General features: G+C 42.4%; 1 pseudogene; it reads right to left on the bottom strand.

Annotated features, from left to right (window-relative positions):
* Window positions 1-17450, bottom strand: part of LOC108403857 (dynein axonemal heavy chain 9-like) — a 594862-nt pseudogene that overhangs the window by 50027 nt on the left and 527385 nt on the right.

The raw sequence follows: 17450 nt of genomic DNA, 5'->3' as shown, positions 1-17450 counted from the left end.
CTCTGCTCCCTACCGCATGGCGTAGGTCATCTGGTCCGGCCGCATGGCCCTCATCATGCAGAGGTGCTGCAGGGCTGTCTTGTTCTTCCACTCCTGTGGGAACTTCTCCTTCTCAGGACATTCTGATTCCACAAACTTTTTCCAGCTCTTGGCAGACCCCTCAATGTCCCGATCCAGATTATAGAATTCTTCCATTGATGAAAGTGCCTGGGAAATTCCAGAGAATCTTTCTTTGAAATGCAGTTTTTCCAGAAAGCTATAATAGGCATTTTGTTGGGGGTCAGGGACAAGATGGTTATTATAGACGTAATTCTGGCTCATTTATTCTCTTGTCTGGAGCTTTGGATTCCCCCCCAGGTAAACTCAAGGAAGCAGAAGGATTTTGATCAGCTGAACTTCGGCAGACCGCTCCAACAATGTGCAAGGGTTAGCAAATAAAGTGTTTGGGTTCTCAGTCTCTGACATAGCAGAGACTGAGCAGCACTTTTCTGAAGGGCACTACATGGAAAGAAGAGTGTGAAGTGATACCATGCTTTTTCTGGTCATGAAGCCCAAACACTTTAAGTCTGATTCCTCCCTTTCATCTCCATACTCACTCTGCCAGCAACTCCTGTCAATTCCTCTCTCAAAACATCTCTAGAATTGCTGACTTTGTGTTAATGTCAACTCTAAAAATTCCCATGAGTTGCTAGCTTCCATAAGGATTAAGTCTAAATGTGTAACTTGGTAATCAAACCTCTTCATTTAGTGCTTCCCTCCAACCCATCCAGTTAAGCAGGTATCTTATTTCCCTCCTTTGTTCAAGTTATACCTGTACCCAACCTGGAAATGTGCCAGACTCATTTCCATCTCAATTCTTTGTTGACACTATTTTTACCATGTAAGAGGTGCTGTTGTTCTCTTCTTCACCAGACTCTACTTCCTTTTCTTGTGCTGGTCATGATTATTATTTGTGAAAACTCTACACATTGTTAAGGTCCAGTTCAAAATCAGCAGTCTCCCTCAGATACATCCTCTCTCACCTAGGACACATAGCCTTCTCCCCTTAAGTGAACCACTTAGAACTACTCATGAGTTCATGTCTTTAATAAAGAATCTGACTCAATTTTTAAATGTTGGACTGCTAATAGCTTTTAAGCCTTATCCATCCCTCTTTCTCTTCTGCTTCTTATCTGGACAAGCTAATAAGTAATCCCGGTCACTCCCTCCTTTGGTGCTAGAAGCAAGTTGTACCATGTAAGCTCCTGCCCATGCACACAGGAACCCTCATCTAACATAAACCCGCAAACTAACACAAAAAACCCAAGATAGTTTCCTTTCCTGGCTCTCTCCTAAGCCATTTTCAGATCTCTCAAGAGCTCCCCTGCTTTCCCCAGAAAGCTTCATTATCTAAATAATAAAAATTTCATACCCTTTGGTATGTGTGTGGCCTTGACATCAGAACAGAATTTCGGAGTGGGTGCCTATCCTCTTTCTTCAGAGTGCCCACGTAAGCATCACTTACTCAGACACTTAGTTACCTGCAGTCTTTCCATTATTGCCCAGTTTGGCTTGTATGCTTAGTCTCTCTAATGAGATTAAAAACTAAACTGTCCAAAGCACCTACTGCAGTACCATACATTTTAAGGAGCTTAATGCATTCTTGCTACTTCAATTCATTCATTCACTCACTTGACATTTGTTGAATGCCCATTACATGTTCTTGAGAATACAAGGGTGAACAACAACAGCAAAAAAGACACACACCTTCAGGAGCTCATAGTCCTAAGTCAAGGAGAAAGAAGAGATGAGGGAGGCCGTAATAGGTATGCTGAATTCTGTTGGACCAAAATAGAGGTAGAGAGAAGGAAGGGCATTTTATGGGGAAGGATCAACAAGATCCCGAGTCTGGAGAGGGGAAATTGTGGGGCATGATAAAAACCAGTGTGACTGTAAGTAGTAGAGGAGTTTTTTTGGGTGACCAGTTAAGGTAGATCTGGAGAAGGACACATACACTTGACCTGGGCCTGTTGAGGCTCTTTTCCCATGCGAATGAACACATCCTGCCTTTACATGCCCCTTCAAACAGGTTCTGTGGCTTCCTAGCTTCACCCTGACCACTTAGAGCAGGGAATGCACCTTCATTTGTGCTTAGAAGTGGCATGGAGTGGTGAGTCGGATGGTGGCAGAGATGCCAGGAGATGAGAGTTCTGATCCCATTTCCACCTCTTATGAATTGGAACCTGGTTTTAAACCTTTGTGAGCTTTGATTTTCTCATTTGGAAAATGAACGCAAGTAATCACTGTCTTTAGCTCCTTCTCTAATGTAGATACAAGTGCTTTGTAGACTATAAAGCCCTCCCCTATGCTTTTTCAGGGCTCCTGCAGTTATTGAATTGCAATGGCTGGTTCATTTGCCTGTTACTCCCACAAGATAGTGAGTTGCCTGCGGGTAAGACCTTTCTTAGGCATCTTTGTATGCCTTAGGCCTAGCAAGCTGTCTGGCACTTAGAAAGTGCTCAATTAATAAAGTTTAACATCTGGGTAGCTGGCAGGAGGGCTCTTGACAGGTTGAGAAAAGCTGCAGCTACAGTAATTATTTCTCTCTGGGCTGAGGAACTGACTTTCAACTCCTTTCAGGCAGCCACTTCACTCCTCTTCCCAGCTTGTATCATCATTAACCCTTCTCCAATCCTATTACCCCCTCTGGTGTCACCACAAAACTGGGCAAATTACACTGTGATCAGGACTCCCAGTTGCCATTGCTTGGTCTGAAGCACACTTTCTTCAAGCTCTGGAATGAAACACAGTTGCAACATTTAATCTTCCAAATGAGGGAAAGGGACTTCTAGCCTTCTAATAAGCTAAATGGAAATGACTAATTAACCTAATTACATTGGACTGTGTAGCAAAATACAACTGTGCTAAATTGGCATCCAGAGTGGTAGTGAGGGGCCTTTTTAAAGGTTAACAAAGGCATGCATCACAGATGAGACTATAATGAAGAACAGAACATGCCCATTACCTTAAAGTTCAGCATTTGATGAGACTTAAAAAATCCTCACAAAGGATAATAATAAAAGCAAAATTTTATCACAAAGATTTCATTCATTACTTGATTATTATTCTTCTGGAGAAACAAGGCAATCAACCTTCCTCATCAGATAGAATGTTTAAAAATTTTTTCTTATCATGTCCCATTCAATTATTATTTTGTTTCTTTAGGCTAAAATCCAACTGAGCACTTAAAAAGAACATTCATCAAAGGCTTCAGCAATGTGCACTACACATTGTACTGTGTTTTACCTGCTCACGTCCTGTACTGTGCTGGAGTTTGATGGCTCTGCACCTTGCTGTTCCACATAACAAAACTCAGAGAAAGAGCTTAAGCCTTTGAGCAGCCAGCTAAGCTTAGCCCTCAAAACAAAACAAAAAGGCAAAGCAGAGCAAACAATCCTTCTGTGAAAACAGCACAGGAACTAAATTGCCCTGCAGCTTTTGAGTTGAGAACGTAAAATGAAAGCCATAAAGAGTGCTTTTCAATCATTTATTCCTTATGACTTTCACCGCAGAGGGCTTTGTGAGATAATACAGGGAAAAGCAGCAAGAGTTGGCCCAACTGGGCAACTCACAATTCCTTAAAGTTTTCCTTTCCTGGGCAAATTCTATCAGGCACGACCCACATCAACCACAGCATGTATACACGTTTTAGCTAGAATACTCCCAACCATTATTAGGTGAATTGTGTCCCCAAATGATATGTCGAAGAACTAACTTCCCAGACTTGTGAATATGACCTTATATTTGGAAATTGGGTCTTTGCAGATGTAATCAAGGTAAGATGAGGTCACTAGGATGGGCTCTAATCCACTACAACTGGTGTTGTAAGAACAAACGCAAAGACACAGAGGGAAGATGGCCACGTGGAGACCGTGGAGATGGAGGCGGAAACTGGAGCTGTGCGCAAACCATGGAATGCCTGGGGTCACCAGAAGCTGGAAGGCAATGAAGCATCTTCCCCTAAGAGTGTTAGAGTGAATACCTTGATTCCAGACTTCCAGACTCCAGGTTTAAAAGAGAATAAGTTTCTATTGTTTTATGCTGCCTAGCTCTTGGAAACAAACACAACAGCTGTAACCCTAACTATAATCAGTTTCCATTCACTCAGCAGTTACTGTGTGTTTGACACACCTGTGAGCTAGGTATTATGATGGCCATTTGACAGAGAGGGGAGCAAAGGTTCAGAGGAGTCAGGTAACATGGCAGAGGCCACACATCCTCAAACTTGAACTCAAACGCAGGAATGTCTGACTCCAGAGCCTGTGTTAACTAGCCCATCATTGAAAATGGGCTCATTCAGAGCTGCTTTCCAGAATTTATTCTCCCTAAAGGCATCAGACTATGAGTCGGTATTCTCAAGCTCTGGGGGCCATTCTGTCTCACAAAAAAGCCATGGTCAGATGTGAGTACTGAGCAAATAAAATGTGGCTAGTGTGACTGAGGAACAGCATTTTTAATTGTATTTAATTTTAATAATTAAAAAATTTAAGTTTAGCAACTGGGAATTGCTTTAGTATTTGGCAAACTTTTAAGTATGTTTGGAACAGCTTGGGGATCTGAATCAACTGTTTTAACTTTAAATTTTATGAAGTCTAAGTACATATCAAGTCAAATGTTTCTCGATTAGAATTTATCACCTGAATTGAAATGAGCTGTATGTAAAAAGTACACACCGGAATTCAAAAACTTAGTACAAAAATTTTAAATGCCTCATTAATAATTTTATACTAATCACATGTTAAAACGGCAATATTTTTATTGTATTGGTTAAATAAAATACATGATTAAAATTCATTTATTTCTGTTTATGTTTTTAATATGGCTGCTAGAAAGAATTTAAATTACATACATAATGTGCATTCTATTTCTTTGGACAGTATATGGAGTATGCCTGTTCATTCATATCTGATCTTACATAGCCTAGGAAAGTTGATGGTTTTTGCTCTGCATTTATTGTAACTAATCTCAGGCATTTTGGCACATTATAATTTTGGTTGCTGCTGTGAATAGAGCTCTCCCTTGTTTCTTTCTCAATATCGTATTTCCCTTCTTTTTTGCCAGATTCTGTCCAGAACAACAAATGAAGTTAATAAAAGTTAAATCATGTCTTTATTATTTAGGCCAGGGATCAGCAAAATACAACTTGCAGGCCTAATCTGGCCCACCACCTGTGTTTGTAAATAAAGTTTTATTAGTTTCCATTTGTTTACATATTGTGTGTGACTGGAAGAACTGAGTAGTTCTGACCCAGTCTGGCCCTCAAAGCCTAAATATTTACTATGTGGCTCTGTACAGAAAAAGGTTGATGACTCCTGATTTAGACACAGCCCTAAAGATGATTAAAAGGATAGCTTCAGACTCTAGAAAAGAAGTTAGAAAAGTATTTTGGGCAATGGTAGCATGAGTAGAATTAGCCTCAAATTTCCTGAAATGGCTCCTTTGAAGAGGACAGCACACATATAAATATTAAGGTCTGGCCTTTTGTTATAGACTAAATCAACTTGGATGGATCTCAAGAGAATTATGCTCTTGAACAAGCCAGTCCCAAAAGGTTATATACTGTATGATTCCATTTATATAACATCCTTGGAATGACAAAATTATACAAACGGAGAACAGATTAGCGGTTGCCAGACATTAGGAATTAGGGGAGGGAAGAGGTTGTCATGGTTATAAAGGGCAACATGAAGCAGTCCTGTAGTGGTGGAATTTTCTATATCATAATTGGGATAGTGATTACACGAATCACATGTGGCAAACTAAACACATACACGGGTGTGTGAAAAACTGGTGAAATCAGACAGAATAAAATTAGTAAATTGAATCAGGGTCAGTTTCCTGGATGTGATATTGTACTATAGGAGTGTAAGATGTCACTACTGGGGGATACAGGGTGCAAGGGATATTTCTATGGTTTCTTATAATGGCATGTGAATCTGCATTAGCTCAAAAAAATAGTAAAAAATATAAAGAGAAAGAAAGTCAATCATACTACTTTAAGATTCACACTTGTTTGTGCTATGAAACATGTATAAAATGCACCCAGCATGGGCTATCCTGAACAGGACTCATTTTGTGCACCAGTGCCTGCTGTGGGGACTCATTTGGGTGTGGACTGGACAGCTGCCCACCTGGACTCTCTGGAGTTGGTGTTCAAACATGTCCTGCTTCATGCCAGGCCTGTGACTGCAGGCATGGGCCCTACTGAAAGGAGCTTATGGTTTGTGCTCTTTTCAGTGTGCACAGAATCCCAAGTAAACTACACTGTATAATATAGAAAGAAAATAGTTTTTGCCATCAGACAGACCAGAATTTGTGTCCTGGATTTGCTACTTAGGTTCTGTGACCTCAGTTTCCTCATACATGAAATGGGAACAAGTGATACCTAATGTCCAGGTGAACGAGAGAAGGAAGCAAAGTGATGCATTTCTCAGGTGTTCAATACATGTGAACTATTACTAGTCGCTGAGAATCTCAGGCTGGAATGCTTTCCCTGCGCTGAGGCTGAGTTCAGATTCTCATGGAGATGCCTGAACAGAGCCCTGGCATCTGTCTGCTTAAAGAAGTGAGGTCATAGCATCTCTACACCAGTCCCAGGGCCTCATGGCGCAGCCCATGTTCTAGCCCTAAGCGCTGGGAGGGTGAAGATAGCTCAGCTGAGCCAGGGAAGCTCATGGAGCTCCTGTTCCCCCACATCCTGGCAGCAGAGCCTCTCACCACCACATCTGTGCCTTCTTTGCAAAGCCTTCCCAGCAGGTCTGGGAGCAGGGGTGCAGGTAAAGGAATGCATGTATGATAATATAGTTCCTTGCTTGAACCCCAAAACAGAGTGCATTGACGTCCTGGGGATGAGCACTAAGGAAAAAATTCCAAGAGGTGAGAACTTGACCCTTTTCTACTGACCTTGATGCCACCCCAGGCTTGATGGGAGAGGAACTCCACTGGGCTGTTGTCACCTGTCTGCATGGGAGATCGAAGCAGGAAATCCAGCTCAGCCGGAAGAACCTCCTGGTTCAAGAGGAGGATCTGCAATGCAGAAGAATGACACTGCATTTATTCAGCTGGTGTATTCACAGTGGCCTGGAGATCTCAGGGGTTGTCACTTGGTGTAATCATGGCTGCTTCTAACTCTAGAGTTTACCCATCAGTTTTGGTGACTGAAAGAGGATGGAGTGGAAGAAAGCGTATATCTGCACACATCACCTCCGTGTGCATCTTGCCCCTAAGTACCAGGGTGGCTTAAATGCACACAGTGAATGACTATGTATCTTGCTCAGCAAGCATTTTATATATCAATCCTGAATGCCATGGAATACATTCCTGCAATCTAACCAAGATGATGATGCAAATGACATGATTTGAGGAGAATGTCAAAGTAGCATGAATATATGCAAAAGAGAAATGCATGTATGAATCTGTAATGCTAATAAGGTCCCAGAATGCAGATATTAGGGAATTAATTTGATTAAACCTTCTGTAAGTGGCTTTGAACTGAGTCTTGAGGAAGTTAACAGATGGGAATACCTAGAATGGAAGGGAAGGCTTTCTAGGGAGTGGACAATAGAAATGGAGAAGGCTGGGAGAGGAATTGGTGAGGTGTGTGCAGGGGAGGGTGAAGCATTTGGCTTGGTGAGAGCTAATGTTTCCTGCTGAGAGGTGCCTGGGAAATTGTTTTCCCCCATTCAAATGGTGTTCTGTGATGGGAAGTTACAGATGGGAAGGCTCACTAAGAAAAAAACCATTTAGTTAATCTGAGGAAAATTCTCTAAAGAGAAAACAGGCTAGAAATAGCAGATGAGGTGGCTAAAGCCCTTGCAAATGAGCTTAAAATATTTATGAAGAGAGAAGACTGAAAGCTAGGGGTGGAAGCTCTGTGGGGACTGGGAAAAATGAGGGGCAGGAAGGAAAATATTCTTTCTTGGGGCTCAAGTCTTTTTATGATGGCTGAGCTGTCATCTGAGCTGGACGAGGAGTATGGAGGCAAGAGGGAGAAGCCACATTCATGTTCCCCCATGAATTCTGGCTTTGGAACAGAGTCAGCACAGAAGCGTTCATAGAACAGCTGGGTTTTAGAATGGGAAGAGGCCTGGAAGATAATCTAGCGTATGCTCCCAGTTTACACATGGAAAACAATCCCCAATCCTAAATGATTAGAGGGACGAATACAAGGAAGTAAATTTTCACGTTTTTTTGATGCTGAGTAAGTAGAAGACAGGTTTCTTATTAGCGTTCAAAATCCCCGATGCTCCTCTACCTTTGAGAATCGTAATTCTTAAGGACCTTTTTAAGGCATTTGCAATTTCTCATTCCAGGGGAGGTTTGAGACATTAAGCTTGAATACCTAAAGGTACATAAATAATGAGGGATACGTGAACACATTTCTTACAGCCTCTCATAAAGTATGTAGTTACTGGTATGGCCAACAGGTTTCATCCTGGGTGCCAGTTTGATTACTGGTCGTGCCTGCGGAGGGCATGTTGAGGAAGATCTTAGGTCATCCAGGGCCAAAGAGATGAAGTACGTTGGTTGATTAAGCTGGTCTGCCATGAGTGGGATGATGTTCGCTGTAGCATGCAAGCCGCATATTGACCAGCTTGTCGTATATAACTGCTTAAAGCTTAACAGTCTTCTCCGTATACTACGGGAAGTGATGTTTGAAAGAAAACATGTTTCTTTACACTTTCTGGTTGGGCACTAGAAAATGAACTGTTTTCTGGAAGCTTCTCCAGTCCACTTTTACCTGAAAGGTGAGCTGGGCAAGGTAGATCAGCTTATCACACTCAAAGAGCCCGCGGGTGGTGTACTGGTACACAGAGAAGGTGACGCTGTCTGTGAGGTTGGCCACCCGCTCCTGGAGGCTCTCACTGGGAGCCGCCTTCTCCACAGCCTTCTGGAAGACGGTGCTGAAGGCCTGGGGGCAGAAGGGGGACACTGGTAACTTTCACAGCTCTCTTTGTATATAGCTAGTAGTCTAACGTGTAAAAAATATTATCATTTGCCAGTCACAGAAATGCATTCCTAGTATATCCTGCCAAGAAGGGACAGTGGTACAAGAAAGCATGCTATTAGCCCTTTACTTAGTTTGCCCAAATGAATCATTACATTGTTACAAAATGGGCAAAGCTATGGGGCATAGAGATAAGAGCCTACAGTTTGAACAATGAAAAATAAATATTCTGTAGCCAAAATAATTAACTTAGGTCCAGTACATTTGTTGGATAACTACCCGAATAAAGAGGAAACATAGTCACCAATAACTAGCTGGGATTAATTATCCTATTCACTAGATTATTAAATTCTTGATGGTGGGACTGATGTGTTGTACAAATCCGTTGTCTAAAAGAGACCCTTGTACATAATGGGCACTCAGAATATTTTAAAATTATTTTCCCTTCTGGTGATGATCAGAACCTCATATGTCCTTGGTTTTTCTTCCCAGTAACTCTGCAGTCATACGATGAGCCCTGTACATGTCTTTTTTTTCCCCTCATGGACCCTTCCTGCAATGGTGAGAGCATAGCCTGCTCTGGTTCCATCTTCTGAACATCATGGGTATACAATGAAATAAGAAACACATTAATCAATTTTCCATTGTTTTAAACTTAGATGTAGACTATTTATAAAAATACATATTCAGGATGCTACATTTTGAATATGATATGAATAGAATGAATCATTAAAGAAAAATCAAGATGCAATTGAGCCTTTTTCAATTATTGGCTCTGCAAATTCCCAGTCTTTTCTCTATTTTCCTTTTGTGGCTTTGAGAAGAAATCTTATTGGTCTTTCTAACATCAGGGATTGGAGTCTCAATGGAAACCACATAAAATTTGTGCCTTGATATTTTGTCACTTGCAAAGGGGGGGAGGAATGTGAATTTCTCAATTTCATGGCTCCGTGGTATTTCTTGTTCATGAAGCTCTTGTAGGCTTTTGTCATCATGCAGTTTCTCTGATCCCGGCAGAATCTCCTGAGCACCTTCAGCACAGTCCATAGTGACATTTACCCTCGCTGGGCAGGTGTTAGATTAGGACCCCAGGCTGTTAGAGGCTGATAATGTTCCCATCACCCTGCAGAGTAATTTGGGAATTTCCATCTGTAGGACAGGTCAGTGGAGACCGAGTCTGTAACTTTCCCCAGGTGGTTACTATGGCTTTTTTCACTGTTTAATCAAAATGACACTGATCAGTAAAGAATAGAGAGAGAGTCTTACTAAGTTTAAGCAAAGTGACTCACAATTCAGGAAAAGACCTGAAGAGAAATGTAGAATCTGGGTACATCTGGCATTTCCTTTACACTGAGCTCATCTGGGCCCTCTGTTCCTTTCCATCCTGAAAAGGCCCTTCCTCCCCCTTACACTCAGTGTGTGCATAGCCCTGGTGCTCGGCCTGGTCTCTGCCGTGCTGGCTCACTACTCTTGTCTCCTTTCAGGGATCTTACGGTGCCTTATCTTGAATTTGTTAAGTCTTTTCACTTATTCCAGATTGTGAGCACACTGAGGGTGGGGTCGGGCCTTACTAACTTCTTACCTTTCTCAGAATCCTGCCCTGCTCTTCGCATATAATCGGCACTGAAAAGATTTGTTTAATGAAGGACTGTGTCTTACCAATGCCCTAAAGAGTTTAAGCAAACATAAGGGATGCTCTAGACCAAGGGTCCCAAACCCAAATGGCTACAGGGGCCAGGTGTGTAAGACCAAACAGGGAGGGGCAGGGACTGATGTGTTGTAGCAGACTGATGTGTTAGGCAGCGGCCACTCCTTGGCCCCAGTGAGTGAGTGTGTGCCACAAGGAACGTGAGCTCCCTGCTAACGAATCTTCCAAAGCATTTCAAGCAGCAATGTATCAAAATGTGTGTATTTGCTTTTACAGAAGCAAAACCTATCTCAGAAGACAGTTTTGAATAAGCCCGGGAGTTCATAACACAGTTAAGATGGAGTAAGTAATAATAAAAGATTTTCTCTTCAAAACTCAGCTGAAGACTGGGAGAGGGGTAATAGGGCACACTTTCCAGGTGCCAAGGAGTCCTGGGTGAGAAGACACCTCCCTGGGTGAGTGAGAAGCCAGAAAAGTGTATTTGTGTGAAATCAGCTGGGATTAATTTTTAAAATTACTTCAAAATCTTCACAACTGGTGAAGGTATTTGAAAAGCCCTCTGAGTACCAATGAAAAAAAGCTCACACACCTTTGGGCCTCTGGTCTGAGACCAGGGTCCTGTGTTCCATCTGCTTCTGACTATTGGGTTCTTTCCTGTATTGTGTCTTTGAGAAACATTACTCTTTAAGCCGTGCCCCTCCACACCATGCCCAGGACAGAGCGGGTGGGCCTCCCATCAGACTGCAGGAAACCCCAGCAAGGTGTTTCCTTGCCTGAGACACTCTGGCACTGGCAAGTGGGTCTTATTAACCTTCTCCCAATCTTCAGCTGAGTTTTGAAGAAAAATTCTTTTACTATCACTTAACTCCATTCTAACCGTGTTATGAACTTCCAAGCAATTCAATACCGGCCCCTGGAGAGTTTTGCTTCTCTAAAAGCAACACACACACATTTTAATATATTCCTGCTCAAAACGCTTTGGGAAATGGGCTGTGTGGCTCCTACCCACCGGCCTGTCTGTGGTTTCCATGCTCTGAGAATGCCTGTCCTCTTTGCCTGGAACCAGAGCTGTAAAATCCAACCTCAGCAAAAGCCAAGGCTACAAAAACTCCAGTGGTTAGTTGTTTGGTCAAATGACGAAGTGCACTCTTCTGGTACTTCTGAAGGTACTTATTCGGACCGCTTGTCATTAGACATATAAATCTGTTTTCAGTGACCAAGCTGGTTAAAGAACAGCTGCCCCTGGCAATTCTTAATAGTATGGGGCAAAATGTGCCCACCCCACACACCATAAATAACACTTCTAATGACAAAACAGTCCCATAGCAGGATGCTGTTGGTACAAAATATAGCATCTTTTTGAAAACATATTTTCTTTGACTTCATTTGATTTGTTTTTACCCACGAGAGTCACTGAGGTAGATTTCAACTACTCTCAGAACTAGGGTGGGTAGATTACCTTATAGTTATTAGCTTATCATGCTTTTATAGTGTTTTAAAATACTTCATAATTTTTTCATATGTTGCTTTGGCCTGATATGAGGCCAAGCATTGGATTTCTTTTAAAAATATTACAAACACAGTTCATTTAGTCTGCAGAGACTCTTTCTGATTGGGAGGTTGGAAAATGGTGAAACGTTGTCTCCTATTAAATGAGCCCCAGGTACAGGGGACCTCCGGATTGCTTGCATCCATCCTCAGGGGCTCATTTCCATCCCCATACACTGGCTTCCATGCGGCAGTTTACCTTCACGGAAGGTGGGGTGTGTGTGTGTCTGTGTCCCCTCTGCTGGGTCAAACCAAAGAAATTGTTCAGAAATGCTCTACCACCCCCTAATGCCTCGTCAGTTGTGCTCTTTTGGTGAATGCCCTAGGGGGAGAAAGATGTGATTTCAGCAGTGCACTTAAAATTTATAGGTCTTTATTTTTTCATGAGTAAGATTAGTCAGCACTTAGAATTTACTAACGTCTTTGGTTTTAGAAATATTTCAGCAACTATAAAGCAGTAGCTTTGAGGATATTAGGGCAAAAAGAAAAGTGATTTAAAATTGGACTATTATCATTGCCTGCTTTGTTCTTTAACCAGTGTGAGTGACACACACATTTAATCAGTCCTATTATTTTTTAAGTTCTTTAGGGGCCAGGATCACTGCTGATATTTTTTGGTATCCCCTTCCACACATTTAAGGAGCATAGTATGTGCTTTCTGAATGAGTGAGGCCAGGACTTGCATGGGGTCTCCTGCTCCAGCCAAAGTAACCAATGAGCCCTGAAAGAGATGGGGTGTGTCCTGTAGGCACTGCAGCTGCTCCCCTGGATTTCACTGTAAAGCTCTGCCATACCTAATGAAGCGCATGGATAAACCCTGAGGACAGGAGCATTGGTTATAAGCTGCTGTTTATTACAGTTATGCAAAAAGCTCCAGGTGTAAAAATCACCTTGAGAGAAAACCGGTACATTGGGTGGATCTTGCTGAGGTCGCTCATGATGAAGTAGAGCACAGCGGCTCGGGCAGCTGCGGGCCGGTAGTGCTCTCGGGCCTCATTGATTTTCACCTCGGTCACCTTGGCCTCCTGGACCTGTTAGAAAATAAACAGTGGTCCACTGTTCAGACCAGACAGGGCTTGAGAGTCAGCTTGGCCTCTCTGCGTAAGTGGCTGTGTGTCTGGGTGTGGTGGGGCACACAGGGGTGGGGAGAGCAGCTAGGAGACTGGGAAGCTGCTGTGATGCTCCCTGGCAGAGCTTCAGGGAAGAAGGGGGTGATGCACTTGCAGTCTTCCACAGGGACAGAGGGTCAGCTCTTCCAGCTGGGAACCGTGGGCCATGCAATCTTCCAAGCTCCATTGCTAATGAGAAAGGTTTCACAGAAATACATACACATATTTATATACACACACACATACATATGTGTATAAGAGTTAACATGTAAATTCACAAAGAATTTCAAGGGAAAAGTATTTTCAAAAAATTTCTTATCAGAGACAAAAATAAGAAAAGAGGCCTACGCATCAGAGACAGATTCTGGAAGAATCTGCCACCACGTACAAACCTCAGTATGATGTGCCTGACACTCCAAAACATAGTGGAACTACTGGTAATATAGTCACCTGGTAATTTGTGAATGTCTCACAGGGAAATAAAATGATCCCTATGGAAGATGAGCTATCAATAAACAGTTACACACTCCAGGAGCAAGTGTTTCCCAAATGGGACGATTAGAAAAACTCCCCACTCATATCCCAGAAGGATCAGTATTCCAAGAGCCAAAGATGATTGAACAATTTAAAGCTTGCCACTAACTAATTCTGTTGAACAGGAGTGGACATAAAAGAATGCGTAAAATCAGGACATGATAAAAAGGAACAGGCATCATCTGAAGAAGAGCTAACTGGAATTTCTAAAAATGAGAATACAGCTATTCAAATGAAAAACTCAGTGCGCAGGTTAAGTAAGGGACTAGAGCTGGAAAGACTTAAGCGAACCAGAAGACAGATCTGAGGAAATTGTTAAAAAATAGCTCAGATAGGAATAAAGATGGAAAAGAGGTTATGAGACTGGGCAGAGAGAATGAGAAGATGCAAAAAACACCAAACAGAAATAAGTAGAGAGTAGAGAGGATGAGGCAGAGGCGGTATTTTAGTTAAGAATTCCCCCAAACCAACAGCAGACCGGAGCTCTCAGTATGAAGAAGCAGTCGACCTCAGAGAATGCTTACTGGCCACAGGCCCTTGGAGAAATAAATATTGGCTCCAATTAGAAGCAATTTCCTTGTAAGGTGATAGAAAATTTGAATTCAGTTTTAATCCAAAAGGAGGAAATAAGATGCAAGAATTTCTTAAATATATGGTTGATCTAAACAGCAAAGACTATTTAAGAAAACAACTGGTTTGGGAGTAGGGGGTCAAAGCAAGATGGAACCAAGACATTAAAAAACAGTAACAGGGAAAGGATGATCGGAGTATTTTAAAGTTCGTATACGGTTTTAGAAGAGGCTAGATGTATTGCTTAATTTTACACTTTGTTAAGTCAGCATATGTATTGTTATGTCGCATAAAAAAGGAAATATATTTTTCACATATAAATGAAGCAATTAAGGTTAATCAATAAAATACAAAAGAGTGAATAACTTTAAAATCAGTGAAGGATATAAGATGACAAATATTAAGAAAGGAGAAAAAGATACGGTTAACAGAGAACACAAATTAAGACAGTAAAAAGGAATTCTACTGTATCAAAAATGTTAATAAATGCAAATTGGTCAAATACAATAGTTAGAAGACAAAAATCAGAAGGGAGCAGAAATGAACACAAACCATTTAATTACTCAGAACAGTGTACTCACAGATTTGTACTTTTTAAGCTCAGCTGGGTCCCTAATGCTGTCCAGTAATCTTTTTCCCCTGGTCAACTTTCATTGCCATTTCTCACAAGTGCTACTGTATCCCTTCACCCTCTCCCCAAGCCCCCTCCCTCACCACCGCTCCTGTACTCTCAGGGGGGCTTCATTCAGGCTTTCACTGATTTTAAGACATTATCAGGAAGGAATTTCCTTAATTTCTGCCTCCCCTTCCGTTCCCTTAATTTTTTGCCTCTCTACTCTGGTTGCCTACATGGATTCATGGACCATTTCTTGACTCATCTTTGCCCTCCATCCCACTAACTCTGACTTTCTAAAGGTAATCTCTTCATCTGTGACCTGCATTACATGTCCTCGACTTTCTTGCATACCCCACTACACTCATTATTCAACTTCTCTTCTCATCCTCTTCCTTTTCCTTTACACTCCATGCATCCTCCCACCTCCAGCTAGGATCTCAGCATGCTCAGTCTCTCATCTCAGGAGAAAACGCCTTCAGGGTCCTCCGTCCTCCTTAAGCTACAGCCCCTTCCATCTCTACCCTTTCCTCCTCTGGCCTCTTTCAGAGTGGTTTCTACTCACTTCCCCTTTCTCAACTCCCATTTTACTTTCATTCTAATAATGCAGTCTGGCTTCTGCTTCTGCTGATTCGCTGAAATCACACTTTCCAAGATCACTGATAACTCCCCTTCGCAAAATTCAGTGGACACATGTCAGCCATGGGTTGAGCTCTCAGCATCATTCAACCTGTTGACATGCCCTCATGAAATGCTTTCCTTCATAATACCAAATGTACCTGCTTCCCCCACCATCTCTCTGCTCTGTCCCATAGTTTACATCTTCTGTACTTTCCTTACAATGCGTTAGTATGCTCTACTCTCAGTCTCATTATTGTGTGTTCATCTCCTAGGTGACTTCATCCACTCCCAGTCTCAATGCTCAGGGCTACTCATTGATGACTCTCAGTACCCTATCACCAGCCAAGAGCATATATCTAAGACCTTAGGTGACATTCCCATGTGACTGAACCAATAACATTCCATACTCAACACAACACAAACTAAAATCCTCATTTTCTCATCGCCAAATCCACATATGCTCTCACCAATACCTACCTAGATATTTATTCCTGGAAGCTGAGACTTTTCGTTGACTATACCTATATTCACATATAAACATATGTAATAATTAACAAGTTTTCAATTCTACATCCTTGAATTTGCCCACTTCTTTGCACAACACTGCCAACCTCAGGATACCAACACCTCGAATCTGGATTACTGTACTTTTTACTACTTTCTCTCCTCCTGCATTCCCAAACTCTCCTCCAAATTATAGCTGGAATGATCTTTCTAAAGCACAGTTCTGATCATGTTACTTTCTTGTCTAAAAAGGAGGAGAAAACGCACCTCTTTTATGATCCCCAGCTCACATCTAAAAGCCCAGACTTCTTAGCATGATTTACAAAGCCCTTTGCAATGGCAACACACCGCACCTTCCGTGCCTCATCTCCCATGACCAGGGCCATCACCCTGACGCTCTCTCAGCGTCCAGCCCCAGGAAAGGGGAGCACCTCTCACTCTCACCCAGTGTGGGTTAGCCCTTTCCCTCTGTGTGTTGCGGATCCCTGGGCTTCCTCCAGTAATTGCCCCTTTTATCATCTTTCTCCTTTGAAGGAGCAGGTCTTGGAAGCCTGGGATTCAGACAAGCTTCACTGTTGTGCTCCCAACTTTTGCCAATGAATTTGGAATAGAGCTGCCTCCATGTAAGTACTCACTGGACGATGAATGAGACAGAGAAGGAAGTAAAAAGGAAGCAAACAACACAGGAGAAGAAGGCTCTATGGGACACTTGGCACACAGCAGGCACTCCATAAATGTCCCCTGACTTTAAAGAGGAGGGCACAGACGGAAGGGGTGAGGAGGCAGGGAGAGGACAGCCCTGTGGTTGAGTCCATCGCTGACCTACTCCTTCTGTGTGAGTTGGGTCCTGTCCTTCCCTCTCTCCTGTCTGAGGCAGGGGAACCTCTACTATAATTTTTTTTTTTACAAACTCTATGGCCCTATGTAGAGATACGGAGGTGACAGAGAACAAAGAGTAACACCTGGTGGTCACACAGCCACCACGGAGACAACGCGAGACTGGACCTCCCTCCACTCAAGCTCCCACTCCAACCCTTGTTGTCTTGATCCCACAGTGGGCAGGAGCTGGTTCATCTGCCCTGCCCATCATTACTTCTCATTTTTCCTACTGTGCCCCTACCTGAACAGAGTCCTTTATACCTGGAGAATTTCCAGTGACCTGACAGTGAGTATATTCCCTCAAAGGTGTATTGCTCCTGGACACTGTTACAGACAGGCTTTTCTTGCTCAAAACCAGTATCTTAATTTCTCTTCTGATCCAAGAGCAGAAGTAAGAATAAGAAAGGTCATGTATAGGTTCATCAGCCACCTGGGGAA

The sequence above is a fragment of the Manis javanica genome, chromosome 4, assembly GCF_040802235.1.
Source record: "Manis javanica isolate MJ-LG chromosome 4, MJ_LKY, whole genome shotgun sequence".
NCBI classification, from domain to species: domain Eukaryota; kingdom Metazoa; phylum Chordata; class Mammalia; order Pholidota; family Manidae; genus Manis; species Manis javanica.
Note: the sequence above shows the minus strand (reverse complement) of the source record. Positions and strands in the feature narration are given on the sequence as shown.